The sequence below is a fragment of the Oryx dammah genome, unplaced genomic scaffold (assembly GCF_014754425.2).
Source record: "Oryx dammah isolate SB20612 unplaced genomic scaffold, SCBI_Odam_1.1 HiC_scaffold_19, whole genome shotgun sequence".
In the NCBI taxonomy this organism is placed as follows: Eukaryota; Metazoa; Chordata; class Mammalia; order Artiodactyla; family Bovidae; genus Oryx; species Oryx dammah.
In genome coordinates, this window is record NW_024070203.1 from 40,407,048 (window position 1) to 40,426,524 (window position 19,477).

Sequence of the window (19,477 nt, forward strand, 5' to 3'; positions counted from 1 at the left end):
TTTAAGGTAAAAGACGAACATATCCTTAGGTTTTTGTAAAATTTGTTGCTTTGTATTATGACAATAGTGTTCCTATGTCTGACATCCTCATAATAATATTAAGCTCTATTTTTTAGTGTGATGTACTTTATACATTTGTATAAATGTCACAGCCTGTAATCACTTCCTTTGTCATCGACGATTAATCTAAAAAAATCGAATAATTCACTGCCCCTTGCCATTTACATATCGTCTGCTGCCATCTGCTCTTCTCAGCAGCAGTAAATGATGGGTAATTAACTCAGTGCCTTTGTCTTTCCCTTGCTGAATGTCTGACACATATAGATTTTCCTCTGTGTGTGTATGCTTGTGTGTGTGTGTGTGTGTGTGCACGCAAGTAAGGGGAAAAGGGAGGGAATAAGAGAGAAGAGAGCAAAAAAGAATGAATGATAGTGCAAGTCTGGAAATCAGCACAAGATAATTTCAAGAGGAAAAGCCAAACAAAGATAGTGGTCCAGAGAAAAGGCATATCTCATGACCTTGAACTGAAAGGAAGAATTCCTAGAGCCATGGCTGCTTTGCACAAGCAAGAAGCATTTTTCTAAAGCCTCAGTGGTCAAGGTCAAGATGCAAAATCAAGTAAGGGCTCCATAAGCTATTCCTATCTACCAGAGGGCAAAGAGAGCATGTAAATGAGACCAAATAGAGGGTACCCTGACCACAGGACTTCTGAACCAGCAGTCAGCATCTATGGTTTAAGAAATGATTATGGAAAGGAAATCTCAGCTGATCTTGAATTTTTAAAAATGGAAAGTATCTAGGAAAACTTACCAGGGTTTATGAGACTGCGAAATGTAGACACGCTTATTTTCAAAGGAAAAAATATGACAACCCTGGATTTTCCCAAATTTCCTGTTAAATTACTCAGTTCTTCCTGGTGCAGCCCAAGAATGCTTTATGAAGACTATGCTATTCTGAAGACTTTTAATATAAAGACTGTAATTATTCTTGTTTGAATAATACGCTATAATATGGGAAAATTATTTGACAGGTGGCCGTTTGATAACATTAAAAGAAAAATAATTAAAAAATAAAATTTTAAGGAAAGTCAGAATCTGCCTTGCTCAACATGGTTTTTATGCTAAGTAAAGTCAGCCTATAAGCTAAGTACAAGAAATCTGCTATAATTATTTTCTCATGGAATTAGTAAAGCTTGCTTCAATTAGAGATGATATATAGGTATCTCCCTGCTTTTTGAAAGACCTACACTAGTATCTGTTTTTGCTAACTGAAAGAAATCAAAGACATTGGAAGGAGATTGTTGCTTCCATGAAAAAAGGCAAAAAGCAAAACTCTAGTTTAGCGTTTATTTGGTAGCCAGCGGTTACAGAAGCAGAGGGCACCCGGAACTGTGAGTGTGGCACCCCCAAACTCCTTCCCCGGGAACCACAGTCAGCATCTCCGCATCCAGCCACCATAGCTTTGAACCATATCTGTGAGCATTTGTGTTTTAACTCTGTTTATTTTGTGCATCCGGTAGCAAGATGTGACCTGAGGTAATTGCTTCTTTGCTTTCACCATTTCACTTAAGAAAGGTTTTGTAGGAAGCCTCTGTTTTCGGAAACTTGTATGTTTGCTGGTCTGTAATTTAAACAAGCTAAATAAAATTCTTGTTCTCAAGGAGTTTGTACTTATATATGTACTAACAGGGAGAACTGTTCAATCAATCAATCAAAGAAATACCTAAGATATATATATATATATATAAAGATCCTGAAGTTAAATTTTGTAAGATTGTCGTTCTCATGTGTTCTTAAGGTTTGAATAATCTTTGAACGCCCCACCGGAGGGGAGAGATTAATATAGAATCTGGAGAAGCTCTTGGAGCACGTTTCAGTCTGTGTGAGATTTTCTATGTAATATTTTATAGTGCAGTCCTAACTCTGTACTTCTATTTTTCCATCTGTATAATGGCCATGGAAACACTCTCCTCTTTTTCTAAATTAATAATGTAATACAAAGCAATTGTGTTCTGAAAGCAAAATGCGTTCCTAATGATATTGTAATGCAAATGGTAGTGCTTATTTCTGATACCTCAATCAGACTATTGATGTTTTTTATGGATCATGAATACTTAAAAACATTAATCTGTTGGCTTAATTTTGGTACGTATGGTTAAGCTTTGCTTTAACATCTATCACCACTGGCCTCTGAAGGTTAATTTATTTGTTTATAATTATAAAGCAACTGGACATCACTTGGAAGGCCATTGAATTCGTGAATTACATTTTCTACGTTAGCTTCAAATGACTTGCAGAGACAACTTAATACATACATTATGTGATGAAATTGCTAAAAATGTACAAAAATATTTGACTTAGTAAGTCACTTAAATATAGAATGTTCTAAATACATAAAAGTGGACTCAGTATCTCATTGCTATTGTGTTAACCATATGAAGTCATGTACTTTATGAAACTATTTAAATTGCATAAAAATTTTATGACTTACAGGTAAATTTGTCAGTATCTAATTGAGTAAGAGATTCTTGAAAGCTTTCACTGCAATTGTTAATTCAGCATCTTTGTTCTCTCAGGCTGTTACGTGACCCAACAGGCTGGGAGAACAATATTGCTGAATGTAATTGGCATATGTCAGCAAAATATAATTAGTAACAAGCCTTTTTCTGAAATGTTCTTTTTGTTGATTTTAAAAAGTTGAAGATTTCCTCTTGGATTAAATTATAGCTTGAACTTCTCTCTCATTAATTCTGGTAGGTCTTAAAAAGAAATTGTGAATTAATTTATTTTTAGATTTAAAAATAATTTTTCTTTATTTGTATTTTTGGCTGTACCGGCTCTCTGTTGCTGTGGGGGCCTTTCTCTGGTTGAGGTGTGCAGGTTTCTCATCGTCTTGGCTTCTCTTGTTGCGGCTCCTGGGCTCTAGGGCACAGGCCCAGTAGTTGTGGCACGTTAGCTTAGTTGCTCCTTAGCATGTGGGATTTTCTTGGACCAGGGATCAACACAGGTCTGCTGCATTGGCAGGTGGATTCTTTACCACTGAGTGACTAGGGAAGCCCCTAGAAATGGTGAATTCACTTAAATTTTTATTCCAAAAGTACGTATTGATTTCCTGTGCTGTGCATACACTGTGCAGGCTTGTCTTTCCTTCAGTGGGTTTTTAGTTTGATTTTGGGTATGAGAGCTCTGTATAGAAAATATGAGACACTGTATTTTCAAAGGTTATCAACCAAAATGAATGCTCAACTCTTCAATTTCCATCCCACCCCCGCCTCCCCACTGCCACTCCACACATCTTGTGGTTTGGAATAGATGTGATGACAGGGTATTTCTCAGGGATTGGGACTGGTAGTTACTGACACCAAAGGCAGAGGCAGAAGAAACTGTTTGAATAGGTTATCATGGCACCTCTGTACATTTAACTCCAGCAATGTTATGGTCAGGGTTGGGAATGGGGGAATTGGGGATACAATTGTCTTCCCCCTCCCTGTATAAACAGGAAAATGGGAATCTTTCACTGTAGGAGATTTTGGAAGACAAAAACTTTTCCTGTAACATATAACTTTTTTGATGGGAACAAAAAGTGTTTGTCAAATTGTTATCTTTGTGACAAGAACACTGGAAAATTTCCTCAGAACCCGGAGTTGCAATGAAACATCATTTTAATGAAAGACTGCTTTAGATTCACATCTGGAAATGTGATCATTTCACCTAAGAAAGTTGTGACTTTGTGGTTGTAGCCAAGTCTGTGGAGATCAAACTAGTCAATCCTAAAGGAAATCAACCCTGGATATTCATTAGAAGAACTGATGCTGAAGCTGAAGCTCCAATACTTTGGCCACCTGATGCAAAGAGCTGACTCATTGGAAAAGATCCTGATGCTGGGAAAGATTGAAGGCAGAAGACAGGGACGACAGAAGATAAGATGGTTGGATGGAATCACTGACTCGATGGACATGAGTTTGAGCAAACTCTGGAAGACAGTGAAAGACAGAGAAACCTGGCATTCTGCAGTCCATGGGGTCGCAGAGAGTCAGATACGACTGAGACTGAACAACAGCCAAGTCTAAGTGAGGGGTCGTACCTGCCACATCCACAGTGTCAGTGGGATGAACCTGGAGGAGCAAGGTAGGTAAGGAAACCAGGGCTTAGTCATCCATACCAACCAGAAGCAATGCTGGTGCCCCCGAAGTGTGACACAGAACAAGCAGTGCTCAACCATTCTCCTTGCCAGGGTCTTTCTCTCACATCTTTAAGCTAATCTAATCCCACGCTTTGGGTCCTTCCTCATTTGTTCACTCTGGATTTGGAGCTTCCTGGGCACCATCCCTACCTTCCGAGCAGACTGTTCCCCATCTCTTTTGTCCAGGATCTTCATTTCCTTTGTCTTGTCCTTAGGCGCTGTGTTTCTGGGAGCCTGTCTTCTATTCTTCAGTGTTCCACACAAACTGTGATTGTCTGGCATTAATGCTATGCTATGTTACATATCTCACCATCCTTTACTGCACAGGGATCATTCCAAATGCAGAAAAGTTCTGCCTATAAAATGAATTTGGGGCATGGAGGAGACCAGGTGGGAAATATGTCTATTTCTCTTCACACACATCATCCATCTCAAGACTTTATAGCAACTATATTTGTGCCTGGGCTTCCAAGGTGGCTTAGTGGTAAAGAATCCATCTGCAGTGCAAGAGATGCAGATTCGATTCTTGGTCAGGAAGATCCCCTGGAGCCGGAAATAGCAACTCACTCCAGTATTCTTGCCTGGAGAATCCCATGGACAGAGGAGCCAGGCAGGCTACAGTCTATCAGGTCTCAAAGAGTCAGACATGACTTAGTGACTTAGGACACATGCACATATTCGATTCAGACTTTTTAAAAAGTTATGAGTTCATTCACTAAAATCATACAGCAGAATTTAGAATTGTGAACATTCTTGGTGAGCATGCTATGACTAAACTGTAAACCTATCATCTTGTGTTAGATACGGAAACGCTAGAAGGTCAAACTTCAAATCTTAGCCACACTTATCAACATAATTAATCAAGTTGCATCTGCAACTCCAAGCAGTGATGCCATATGCCCTTTTGCATCCTTCATCTTTGGGCTGTGGAACTCTGGAAATGTCAATAAAGAATAAGATTATTAGATAATAATCTAATCCATAATTTTATAAAGGATGTTGTAGTGAAATGCACTGAGTTTGAAGTAGCAAGCCAAGTAAGCTTTCACAGCTGGGAAGCAGAGATCTGGCTGAAAACAAAGATCCCTAAGAAAGGGCTAATCACAGTCCACACCAAGCAGAGACTTATTTGGGGGCACTTCACATAAACTGAGAAGGGTGGAGGAGGTTGATTGATTGTTGTAAATTTATAAGAGACTAAGTTCCTGCCTATGAAAAAAAAATCAGAGTGGGCAGAAGGACCCGCCCAAACAAAACGAAACCTTTCTGCAGGGCAGAGGGTATCTCTTTGAACCGAATAAAAACCTTTACCTAAGAAAAGATGGAATTCTCAGTAGTATATACAAATAATTTCAAAAGCAAACTGCATTATTTGTTTTTACTCTCATCTTGAATATGATCTGAAATTTTGAGGAAAAAATAATAATAGAAAATGTGTCTACTTGGTTTTATTGAGCCTATCTTTGCATGAAATGCTCCCTTGGTATCTCTAATTTTCTGGAAGAGATCTCTAGTCTTTCCCATTCTATTGTTTTCCTCTATTTCTTTGCATTTATCATTGAGGAAGGCTTTCTTATCTTTTCTTGTTATTCTTTGAAACTCTGCATTCAGATGCTTATATCTTTCCTTTTCTCCTTTGCTTTTCACTTCTCTTTTTTTCACAGCTATTTGTAAGGCCTCCCCAGACAGCCATTTTGCTTTTTTGCATTTCTTTTTCTTGGGGATGGTCTTGATCCCTGTCTCCTGCACAATGTCATGAACCTCTGTCCATAGTTCATCAGGCACTCTGTCTATCAGATCTAGTCCCTTAAACCTATTTCTCACTTCCACTGTATAGTCATAAGGGATTTGATTTAGGTCATACCTGAATGGTCTAGTGGTTTTTTTCCACTTCAATTTCAGTCTGAATCTGGCAATAAGGAGTTCATGATCGAGCCACAGTCAGCTCCCGGTCTTGTTTTTGCTGACTGTGTAGAGCTTCTCCATCTTTTGCTGCAAAGAATATAATCAAGCAAATTAGAGATACGAAGGTAACATTTCATGCAAAGATAGGCTCAATAAAGGACAGAAATGGTAGGGACCTAACAGAAGCAGAAGATGTTAAGAAGAGGTAGCAAGAATACACAGAAGAACTGTACAAAAAAGATATTCACAACCCAGATAATCAAGATGGTGTGATCACTCACCTAGAGCCAGACATCCTGGAATTTGAAGTCAAGTGGGGCTTAGAAAGCATCACTACGAACAAAGCTAGTGGAGGTGATGGAATTCCAGTGGAGCTATTCCAAATCCTGAAAGATGATGCTGTGAAAATGCTGCACTCAATATGCCAGCAAATGTGGAAAACTCAGTAGTGGCCACAGGACTGGAAAAGGTCAGCTTTCATTCCAATCCCAAAGAAAGGCAATGCCAAAGAATGCTCAAACTACTGCACAACTGCACTCATCTCACATGCTAGTAAAGCAATGCTTAAAATTCTCCAAGCCAGGCTTCAGCAATACATGAACCATGAACTTCCCAGTGTTCAAGCTGGATTTAGAAAAGGCAGAGAAACCAGAGATCAAATTGCCAACATCCACTGGGTCTCGGAAAAGCAAGAGAGTTCCAGAAAAACATCTATTTCTGCTTTATTAACTATGCCAAAGGCTTTGACTGTGTGGATCACAATAAACTGTGGAAAATTCTGAAAGAGATGGGAATACCAGACCACCTGACCTGCCTCTTGAGAAACCTGTATGCAGGTCAGGAAGCAACATTTAGAACTGGACATGGAACAACAGACTGGTTCCAAATAGGAAAAGGAGTACATCAAGGCCGTATATTGTCACCCTACTTATTTAACTTCTATACAGAGTACATCATGAGAAATGCTGGCTGGAAGAAGCACAAGCTGGAATCCAGATTGCAGGGAGAAATATCAATAACCTCAGATATGCAGATTACACCACCCTTGTGGCAGAAAGTGAAGAAGAACTAAAAAGCCTCTTGATGAAAGTGAAAGAGGTGAGTGAAAAAGTTGGCTTAAAGCTCAACATTCAGAAAACTAAGATCATGGCATCTGGTCCCATCATTTCATGGGAAATAGATGGGGAATCAGTGGAAACAGTGTCAGACTTTATTTTTTTGGGCTCCAAAATCACTGCAGATGGTGATTGCAGCCATGAAATGAAAGACACTTACTCCTTGGAAGGAAAGTTATGACCAACCTAGACAGCATATTATAAAGCAGAGACATTACTTTGTCAACAAAGGTTCATCTAGTCAAGGCTATGGTTTTTCCAATAATCATGTATGAATGTGAGAGTTGGACTATAAAGAAAGCTGAGTGCCGAAAAATTGATGCTTTTGAACTGTGGTGTTGGAGAAGACTCTTGAGAGTCCCTTGGACTGCAAGGAGATCCAAGCAGTGCATCCTAAAGGAGATCAGTCCTGGGTGTTCTTTGGTAGGACTGATGTTGAAGCTGAAACTCCAATACTTAGGCTACCTGATGTGAAGAGCTGACTCATTTGAAAAGAAGATTGAGGGCAGGAGGAGAAGGGAATGACAGAGGATGAGATGGTTGGATGGCATCACCAACTCAATGGACATGGGTTTAGGTGGACTCTGAGGGAGGCCTGGCATGCTGTATTTCATGGGGTTGCAAAGAGTCAGACACAACTGAGCGACTAAACTGAAGTAAGCTACATGGTTTACTCAGAAGAACTTATAACTCAAAAATAAGAAATCAGAATTACTTAACACTTAGCAGGTCAGGTAGTTTATAGCAAATACTATTTGGGGAAATGTTTTTGGATTCCAAAGTAAATAATTAAAAAGGAAAAGTTGTACATTTTTAGAATACTTTTATGAATAAATTTAAAACTGAAAAATTTAAAAAGTAATAAGGTAACCATTGTGAACATGTTGATTTTGTATTACAATGAGTACTTTTTTAGGGAAATTTAAATAGTCATAAAGAAGTAAGCATAGGCTTGTGCATTTCAATTGTTTTAAATAAGCTACAAGAATCTATTATACAACATGGGGGACTCAGCCAGTATTTTATAACTATATAGAGAGTATAAACTTTAAAAATTATGAATCACTATATTGTACATCTGTAAATTATATAATATCATACATTAGCTACACTTAAAAAAATTAACAGTAAGCTGTTTAAAATAAAGGCGATTGTGTAGAGGGTTCTCTATGTATGAAAAGCAGAATCAGACAGTTTTTATGTATATTAATTTAATCTGAAATTGCAAATTTGAAAACTGATCTTCATGCCCTGTAAATACTATAAATAATTTGTGCCATGAAATCTACCCATCAATTTACTTATTAATTGCCCAGTCAACAGATATTTCTAGTAACCCTTTGTTCCAGGCACTTTTCAGAGTGCTGGAGAAAGAAGAATCAACAAACTAGAGCCCCTGACTTGAGGAACTCTCAATCCACTGAGAGTACTGAGCATGAAAATACATGTAAATTCTTTCTCCACGCCCAAGGAGCTCAATTAACTTCGTTCCAAATGACAAACTTTAGGATGATTTTGTCCCAACAGAATGCTGCATTTTGTTTTAAAAGCCAGTGTGCACCCTACTTTTAAGTGGAGAGTAGAGCTGCTTCATGCATGGTGAACAAGGGCGACTTTCTTTGGGCAAGTCCTAGAGAAGAGTCTTGAACAAATCTGGAGAATGGGTGGTTCACTCTCTTCTTACCCAGTTTCATATGTACTTCAACCTTCCAGAAAGTATGGCCCTGAATACACATGTTTCACACAAGTAAAACATGTGAGTAGCTGCACAAAAGGGAAAGAAAAAAAAAAGGAGAGAGAAATGAAAGATTAACCAGAGAAAGAATTCCAAAATGTTTCAAAATACTTAATAGGCAGTAAGCTTTGAGTATGTATACTGCAGACCGGGGGATGGAAATCTTGAAAAGATGAAATTATTCAGTTTAGTTCAGTTGCTCAGTCGTGTCTGACTCTTTGTGACCCCATGAACTGCAGCACGCCAGGCCTCCCTGTCCATCACCAACTCCCGGAGTTTACCCAAACTCATGTACATTGAATCGGTGATGCCATCTAACCATCTCATCCTCTGTCGATTCCTTCTCCTCCTGCCTTCAATCTTTCCCAACATCAGGGTCTTTTCAAATGAGTCAGCTCTTTGCATCAGGTGGCCAAAATACTGGAGTTTCAGCTTTTAACATCAGTCCTTCCAATGAACACCCAGGACCAATTTCCCTTAGGATGCCTGGTTGGATCTCCTTAGGTGAAAGTAAATAGAACTGATGAGCCTATTTACAGGACAGGAACAGAGACACAGATGTAGAGAATGGACTTGTAAACACGGGGGAGGGTGGGATGAATTGAGAGAGTAGCATTGATGTATACACACGACCACGTGTAAAATAGCTCGTGTAGCACAAGGAACTCAGCTTGCTGCTCTGTGATGACCTAGAGGGGTGGAGGGAGGTTCAAGAGGGAGGGGATATATGTACATATATATATATAGCTAATTCATGATGTTGTATGGCAGAAACCAACACAACATTGTAAAGCATTATATTCCAATGAAGATAAATAAATAAATACAAAACAAAAATAAACAAAGAAGGCCAACCAGTAAAAATAAAAATTTCTTTATTTTTTGAAAGCAAGATGTAGACAAAGATTCCCACTGTAGGCAACATTTAATTGACATTAACAATTAACAACATTTAATAATATTCAGATCATGGAAAACAAAGTCATGTTCATTTCTGAGCACCATATTTTAACTGGGACACTGGCAAATTCCATTGAATAAGGAAGAAGAACAAGAATAAGGGAAATTCTAAGTTTCTTCCCATTTCTAATTGCTGGAGTCTAACTTAATTTAGGATTTATCACATAGTTTAAATATGGTCCCCAAGTAAAAGAGAAGAAAACAAACACCTTCACTCCCACTCTTTTTTCTTTATGTGAAGGATGAATTCAATACATCTTATTAAAAGAAATATCAAAGTCTGTCTGTGTGAATTTGTACTTAAATACCATCCTGGGGGAATAAGTCCTATGTAAGGATTTAAGTCTGCAGACAGGAGAATTTTGAAGATCTAGAATTAAAATAGAACAGAAAGGAGATTTGAATAATGTGGAGATAATTATTTTTCTTTTGATGCACATTTCTTCCAGTAAAAGTAAGCACTTTGCCTTGAAAGGTGTGTATGATTTTTGGCTAAGCCATTCCACTTTTAAAATTGTATCATAAGGAAATCATTAAAGATTTATGCAGTTTTCTATAAGAGTGTTCATCTCAGTGTTACTATTAATAGTGAAAAAAAATAGAAGTAATCTACATGCTAAGTGTTGGAGGATGGGTTAAATAAATTATCCTCACAATGTAATGTGTAATAAATAGTTGAGATGGAAGCTATTCACACTATATTGTTAAGTGAATAAATCAGATTAAAATTTGTATGCATTATTTTTATGTTATTTTATCCCAAAATATGGAAGGAGAGGATTAAAAGAATAATATGGTAATTGTGGCTCTTTTTGTGTGTATGTGTGGAGAGGTTATGGCTCTTTCACCTTAATTTCCTTATTTTTGCATATTTTCTTTTTTATACATGCTTATTTTCTAATTCTTTCCCAGTGAAATTTTATTGTCTTTGTAATAATAAAATATATTTTAAATTTAAGATTACATGTTGTATATTTAGGATATAAAATATGCATATTTCTATTGGGATAATATATATCTATGGTATAAGGAGTATATGTTACATAAACATATATAGATAGATCACTTCCTTAGTGGCTCAGATGGTAAAGAATCCGCCAGCAATGTGGGAGACCTGGGTTCAGTTCCTTGGTTGGGAAGATTCCCTGGAGGAGGACATGGCAACCCACTCCAGTATTCTTGCCTGGAGAATCCCATGGACAGAGGAGCCTGGCAGGCTACAGTCATGGGGTTGCAAAGAGTCAGACATGACTGAGCGATTAAGCATAGCACAGCACAGCACAGCACATATGTAGATCAGCAGGCAGATGGATGGATAGATAGATGAAATAAAAGTAGAGTCTGTGTTTCTCTCATGCCCCACATGTACTCCATCACCAAGTATGGTCAGTGTTGTATTCCAACCAAACTGACATTTGGTTCTTTAAACATATCACACTTATTCTTATTTTAGGATGATCACTTGAGCTAATCTCTCTGCCTTAAATGTTTTCCAACATCTAATATACATGGCTGCTACAGTCTCACTTATTGGACTCGAATGTCCCCTCCATAATGAGGAAGTCTCTGATCACCATTCTTCAAGGGTCTTCCTCTAATTCTCTCTCTCTTATTTCTCTACTTACTTTCCTCAGAGTTCTGATCACAACATGTAGATCTTTTGCTTATTTGTGTGCTTGATGAATGCTTGTCTCCTGTCGAATTTAAGCACTGTGAAGTCAGAAACCTGTCAGTGATCATTGAATCTTCAAAACCTAACACAGGACCTGACATAGAATCAGTATAGGATGGATTAAAGCTTCCTTGATGGCTCAAATGGTGAAGAATCCACCTGCAATGCGGGAGACCTGGGTTCAATCCTGGGTTGGGAAGATCCCCTGGAAGAGGGCATGGCAGCCCACTCCAGTACTCTTGCCTAGAGAATCCCCATGGATAAAGGAGCCTGGTGGGCTACAGTCCATAGGGTCACAGAGTCGGACACGACTGAATGACTAAGCACAGCACAGCAGAGATTTCAGCAAGAGGGGCAGACATTAGGACTTTCAGCAGAAAACCCGGAGAACCAATGTTCAGTGCTGAGTAGAGATAAACTTACTTTATGGTGTTTCTAATATGAATATGTACATATATATGTTTATGTATGTATATACATACATACAAGCTTAACACTTGTATTTTGTTGTTCAGTCACTCAGTAATGTCTGACTCTTTGAGACCCCATGGACTGCATCCATACATATAAATTTATAATTTATGCATATTTAAAAGCATATGTAAATATATTTTGTATATACATGTAAATATTGTATGAAATTTCAGGCATATACAAAAGTAGAGAGAATAGTATAATGAATCTACTTCATGAGTCCATCAGCTACCTCTAACAGTTATCAATTTATGGTTAATCTTGTTTCATAAACAGAACTTTCTTCTCTCTGTCTGGGTTGTTTTAAAGCAATTTCCAGACATATTATTTTCTCCTATAATTTTAATATATACTCTAAAAAGATAAAAACAACTATAATTCCACTATTGTACCAAATTAATAATAATACCTTAATATTTTATATGTCAGGTATTCTCAAAAATGTGTATTAGCATTTCTTTTCATCTAAAATACTGCTCTTGAACCCTCTTCCACTGCCCATCTTTTAAAAAATTAATCTTTAATTCTTAGATGTCATGCAGTCAGAAATACAGGCTATTTTTCTTAATGTGGATAGTTCTTTGGCTTTCAAAAGTGAACTCCTTTTCAAATTGCCTCAGAGATAAGATAAACAAACAGTATTATCTTTTGTATTATATTTTACATATGTATATTTCTGGTATATTTTCCCATGAATCTTTTTATCCCTTTCAGTCTTAACATTTTGTTAATCTATCATCAGATGATAAATCACTTTCAGAGAGTAAATGATCTTGAAACCTTGTTCTAATGAATAGTCTAGATTTGTAGGTAATCAATACATATTTGTTGATTTTATTCTGATGTTTGGATACTGCAGATAGCATAGTATGGATAATAATTTATGAGTAGCTGTGGAAGAGTAATCTTTATTTTTCAATAAGCTACAGGAAGGGTAGTTTTTTTCTCTCTATACCTTAGTCCGGTCCAATTTCTTAAAGCAGTTTCAGGTAACATTCACTAATTGATTGCACTGTGAGTTGTTTATAATGACAAGACATAGTCTTCACAAGTTTGCAATATCCTGGCATAAAGGTACAATTTTGTGGTGAAACAGAAAATTCTACTGAGATGCTGTGGATATCGCATATTTTTGCCAGGTTTCCAGTTGTTAGTAAATTACATTATCGGTCCTCAAGTTAGGACACTAGGCTGACATACCAGTTGAGCATATCCATCTGGGGTTCACTCATTTGGTGAGTAAGAGCCTGCTAACTAACCTCTACCAGCTGCAGCCGACAATACACACTAGATATTAGCCAGGGAGTCACCAAGGCTGGACTTTTTTCCCCCTTAATTCTAAATATTGCATTTCATCCATCTAGCATTGTCACATATTCATCAGCTAGCCTCTGACTAGTAGATAAATGGGTAGTGGAAACATCCCTGGAGACTAGGAGACTCGTCTCTGGTTTTGACGGGATTTTATTCAGAGGATTCACACATTTATTGACCTCAAGGCTAGTGAGGTCAATATGACAATGCAGTGTGTATTGATTTGGTTCAATCCAGGAATTGCTCATGTATCGTTTATATTTATGTAAATAAAGCACTAGTCTTTCATCTTCCAATTACAACACGTTACTGAATTAATGTGATTAAAGATGGTGCTGGACTGATGTTAACAGGGCCTTGCTTTCTGTCATAAAGTGCAAGGGAACAATCATGCAAAATTAATATATTTCTAAGGTGGTGAATATGCATTCCAGCACCAGTTATTATAAACTCCCTGCTCTTTTTTTCTTTCTTGTTCAAGCCAATTTCATGCTAAAATACCTTGACATCGTTTCTTTTTATTCCTGGCTTTCCCCCCTGTTCTATGCCTGCATCTCCAAATTATATTATGTGGTACATTTTTCTATAAATGGGAGTATGATATCTTTGAGATGAACAAGGTTGGCAGGAATTTAGCATCCGAAGAGTTTTGAATAGGCATGTCTGTTATTTTTATTGAAATATTTTCAGCTATCTATTTTTCTTAACACAATAATAAAAATGACAGTGTATGAGGTAGGAATTACGAGTTCATACATTTGGCAACTGAACTGCTTTTTCCTAGGTCATTGCTTTGTTGTCTAAGCTTGAAATCACATTTTGGAACCAATAATACAGAAGACACACAGCTATGATCCAAAAGATAAATCTTTCTTTTTTTTTTTTTTAATTAGAGGAGGGGAAATCTAAGCTTAGAAATGTGAGGAACTGTATGGGTTCTTGCTCTAATTGATAGAACAAAACAGCACTTGCCACTGAAGTATAAAGAAATGTATATGCTATACTATAATTGGTTTGATATCTTGACTTTTAAAACTGTTGAATGCAGAAATCATTTTATGGAAATATTACAATAAAAAAGGGCATCTTGTATCTGTTTCACCTCATCACTTATCTATTCAGTAGAAAAATAAATTGAGAAGCGCATTCTGTAGGACAAGATTTTATGGGAAATACAGTATGGTTGATATTATGATCTGTTTCTTAAACTTATCAAACTATACCACCACTGGGAGACATTTAGCATAGGGACAAGAGATGCATTCCTAAGCACTCCCTTTGGCTGCCAGGTAAGGGACATCTAAGAACTGACAGCAGTGTAGTATCTTGGGGAATCAGCCTGGTACAAAAAAATGAATATAGACGAGATGGGATATCTAGGTATGGAGCAATGGGGAAGGAGATGATTGGCACTGCCTGCTGATATATAAAGGTATATTATGCACAATAACAACAGCTTGGCTCCCTGGGCTCCTGAGGCTCACCACACTCTAGAACGGAAGGTACATAATGTGCAGGATAAGTTTATCTTCCAGCATGGTCTGGGCAATTACTTGGTATTGATTTTCTGAAAGTTCAGTCTTACGTGTCAGCATCTTGTTGGCAAACTTTGCAATATCATCCAATCAAGTCAGGGCAGACATGAGTGTGGGTAGAGAGAAACCATCACCAGCTGGTCCTTTCTGCAGGATAGGTAGAGAGCCCCCAGCCCTCTTCACGAAGGAGACTCTTACAATTGCCCTGTCTCATAGGGGGAATTGTAATCTCAGGGAATCCCTGTGCCTGATTGCGGTTCTTTTCCCAGTGGTGCACCTTTGACCTCTGTATTGATTCTACCCTCTCATCAAAGGCGCTGATGTCATTCCTTGTGATCAAGCAGCATTTGCATTTAAGGGCTGCAACTGTGCGCTGACCCCAAACCATTTCACCAGAATGAAAGTCGACCGCATGGCAGATGCGTTTCCCCATGATATTAGAATCCATTGTGCCCTTTGGTAGGTGTTTTTGTCATCTAGAGAAAGGCATATACTTGCTCCTCCAGAATTTCATTTCACTCCAACCAGAAATTTAAATTCTTTAAAACAGAACAAGGATCAAAATGATTCCCACCTTCAGTCCAATAAATAGTATTCCTACTTGTTAAAGCTTAACACAAAATGATAAAAAGTCTGAATGTATTTTCAGAAATTCTAGCTCTTTAAATAATTCCTATAGTCTTTTTCAGTGTTTCCTTACTGATATATACCCAGTATAAGGCCTGTTTCTTGACTATTTAAATATTCTAAATAAAAATGACATTTAATAATTCTCTGAGGAAAATAGTAGATGTTTCATTAAAAAATGCAATGCAATCTAAATATCAACCTTCAAATTGTTTTCTTTCTCCCACCTCCCAGCCCTTTCTGCTTCTCCTTCTTCCTCCTCTTCAAGTATGATGGAAAAAGGGAAGAAAACCACTTCTGAGGCATAGACACCGAAAGAGAAATTAATGTCCATCAACAGTTACCTGTATTGTATTCTGCCTTCTGTCTTTCCTTTAGATTCTATTCATTCTCATTTATTAATTTCAATCAATCAATATTTACTGAGAATTTATGCAATGGTGCTAGGAATTCAGTGATGAGAAAAATAGATGTGGTCCCTCATGGAACTGACAGTCTAACTCGGGAGACAGGCATCAAATGACTATACAAATAAAGATGAAGACAACTAGGACAGAAAAGTTTACGTTAAGAGCTGAGAGTAGAAATTATTCCATGAATGAAATCAGAAATATTCGGACAAATACTGAAAAGAGCTTGCTTTGGCGGGTATTGAAGATACTGAAGGGTGTGTATACCTTGGGTACCCTGGATACCAAGAGAAGTAAATCGAGGTGGCATAGGGTGACAGAAATGGTGTGTGTGAGCAAGCTAAGTCACTTCAGTCGTGTCTGACTCTTTGCAACACTATGGATTATAGCCCCCCAGGCTCCTCTGTCCATGGGATTCTCCAGGCAAGAATACTGGAGTGGGTTGCCATCCACTTCTCCAGGGGATCTTCCTGACCAGGGGATCAAACTTGAATCTCTATGTCTCCTCAATCGGAAGGTGGGTTCTTTATCACTAGCACCACCTAGAAAGCCCAAAACCTATGGGGTATGGTTTATTAAATGCTCTCAGATTAGCAGAAAATATGGGAAATACTTTAGATTCTTATAGACTAGAAGTTCAAGCCAATAGTCGAATTTTTTTTTAATTTTTGAAAAAGAATCTTCAGTCATTGTTGTGAAGATAAACTACAGAGACTATGAATGAGGATAACAGGGGTTGTAGTTTCATTTGAGGTTGAGAGGGACATTAGACAAGACTTCTTGGTTGTTTTTTTTCAGATCTTAGGTCTCGATTTTATTTTGAAGAAGAGTTGGATCTCTCTGTAAGAAAATAATTGCAAAAACATCTGAGTTTGTAAAGATGTTAACTTTCACATGGTCACTTGATTATGTTCTCTTTTGCATGAGTTAAAATGGAAAAATATTGATGCCATTTTCAGTTTCATAGTACATTTACAGTTACATCATGCATTAGTGCAAACTGTTTTAATCAACTTTTAAAGGAATCCGATAAAAAAGTAAGGACGAGACCACTGACATTCACATAGGGCTCTGGAAATATAGTACATGGCACAGGCAGAACTTGAATTCAGGTCTTATTCCTGTAAACTCTGTGCTCTTTCAACTAATTTTGAAATCCAGTATTTGAGGTTGTGAAAGCATTCATAGGTTTTTTTTTTTCCCTTTAATTTAGCCATCTGTTACAATAAATATAAAAGGTACTCAATTAAAAAAACCATATTATGTGAAAACCTCTATCCAATATAGGAATGCAACTGACAAACAACTAATCTCCAAAATATCCAAGCAACTTATGCAGCTCAATTCCAGAAAAATAATGACCCAATCAAAAAATGGGCCAAAGAACTAAATAGACATTTCTCCAAAGAAGACATATGGATGGCTAACAAACACATGAAAAGATGCTCAACATCACTCATTATCAGAGAAATGCAAATCAAGACCACAATGAGGTACCATTTCACACCAGTCAGAATGGCTGCGATCCAAAAGTCTACAAGCAATAAATGCTGGAGAGGGTGTGGAGAAAAGGGAACCCTCTTACACTGTTGGTGGGAATGCAAACTAGTACAGCCACTATGGAGAACAGTGTGGAGATTCCTTTAAAAACTGCAAATAGAACTGCCTTATGACCCAGCAATCCCACTGCTGGGCATACATACCGAGGAAACCAGAATTGAAAGAGACACATGTACCCCGGTGTTCATCGCAGCACTGTTTATAATAGCCAGGACATGGAAGCAACCTAGATGTCCATCAGCAGATGAATGGATAAGAAAGCTGTGGTGCATATACACAATGGAGTATTACTCAGCCATTAAAAAGAATACATTTGAATCAGTTCTAATGAGGTGGATGAAACTGGAGCCGATTATACAGAGTGAAGTAGGCCAGAAAGAAAAATACCAATACAGTATACTAACACATATATATGGAATTTAGAAAGATGGTAATGATAACCCTGTATGTGAGACAGCAAAAGAGACACAGATGTAAAGAACAGACTTTTGGACTCTGTGGGAGAGGGAGAGGGTGGGATGATCTGGGAGAATGGCATTGAAGCATGTATACTATCATGTAAGAAACGAATCACTAGTCTAGGTTCGATACAGGATTCAGGATGCTTGGGACTGGTGCCCTGGGATGACCCAGAGAGATGATATGGGGAGGGTGGTGGGAGGGGGGTTCAGGGTTGGGAACTCATGTACACCTGTGGTGGATTCATGTCAATGTATGGCAAAACCAATACAGTATTGTAAAGTAAAAAAATAAAAAAACAAACAAACAAAAGGAATGTCTGTATTGAGTACATCGAGATAACTTTCAAAGACACCATTCTTATGGTGGATAGAGAATTGAAAAGAGGTTCAAATGGACTGCCTAATAGGCTTCTCGTTGGTCTGGAAACAGCAAGAAAACTAGATCTTGGTGAGGTGGGATGATCTCTAATTTCCCACTTTATTTAGAAACCAGGCTAAAATTTGAAACAATAGCATTCTGAGGAAAAGTAACAATAGCCCCACCCCTGAGATAAGCACCTATAGAGAAATACTTTGATGTCATTAAATAATCTCTATGTTGCTGACTTTTATCTTGGGGGAGAGTGGTTTAGGAAGCCTTTGACAAATCTCCCATCTCTTCTGTCATATTTTTGTGATTATTATTTCATGGAATAGGCTCAGTTCCATGAATCATAATTGACAACATGATTGTACTTATTAATCATTATTTAAATCAGGTATTAGATAACAGATAATTGAGTGAACTGTCCTCTACATACATAGAGGATGCTGATTAGCCATATTTACAGGATGCACATTGTTCTTTTTTTGTCATTTATTATCTGTCGTTTGGTTAGGAACTTGGATTCTAAAGCTTACGGTTGATAACCCAGCTTCACCACTTTATCAGAGGTCTGACCCCACGTAAGTTAATTAAACTTTCTAGGGTTTAGGGTCATCATCAATAAAATGGGGTTAATGACACTTTAAAAACACTTTTCAGGATGAAGTTAGACGGCTAGTACGAAATAAACTAATGAAGGGATTTTTGCCTGTCATTCACTTGAGAGATGAACAGACCAAGTAATGGGTGTTGTCATTGGCCAGGGGACTGGATAGATCAGCGTAGGCCACAAAAGAATATAATCAACATCTCCTGTTAACATCTAGATATGTAGACCCAGATCCTGGGTTAAACGTCACTGGCATACATACAGAGGTCATGGTCTTTTACTCATCTGTGAACTTTCATCTGGTCACTTGATTACATTCTCTTTTGCAGGATTTAAAAAGTTGTGATCAGAAACTAAAGGGAAAACCTATGATTTCAGGTCTCATGTCTTCTTGATTTATCATAATGTGGTGTGTCCCTAACCTTCTTGTTCATTAAATATACCCAGAATATTCTTCGGAAAACCAAAGTCCATGAGGACATCTTTGCACAAAGGCAGTGGAGCGTAATGTAACTGCTTCATCATGGTAGGAAAAACTTGAAAGAAAAAAGTG

At 37.7% G+C, this 19,477-nt stretch overlaps 1 long non-coding RNA gene across 1 annotated transcript in view; it reads left to right on the forward strand.

The window, feature by feature from the left end:
- The first annotated feature begins 1,431 nt into the window (after positions 1 to 1,431).
- The window catches only part of LOC120878618, a 66,559-nt gene continuing 48,513 nt past the window's right edge, over positions 1,432 to 19,477 (forward strand). Inside the window, exon 1 of the long non-coding RNA XR_005724590.1 lies at positions 1,432 to 1,535. This is a non-coding gene — a long non-coding RNA (uncharacterized LOC120878618). The remainder of the gene's footprint in view (positions 1,536 to 19,477) is intronic.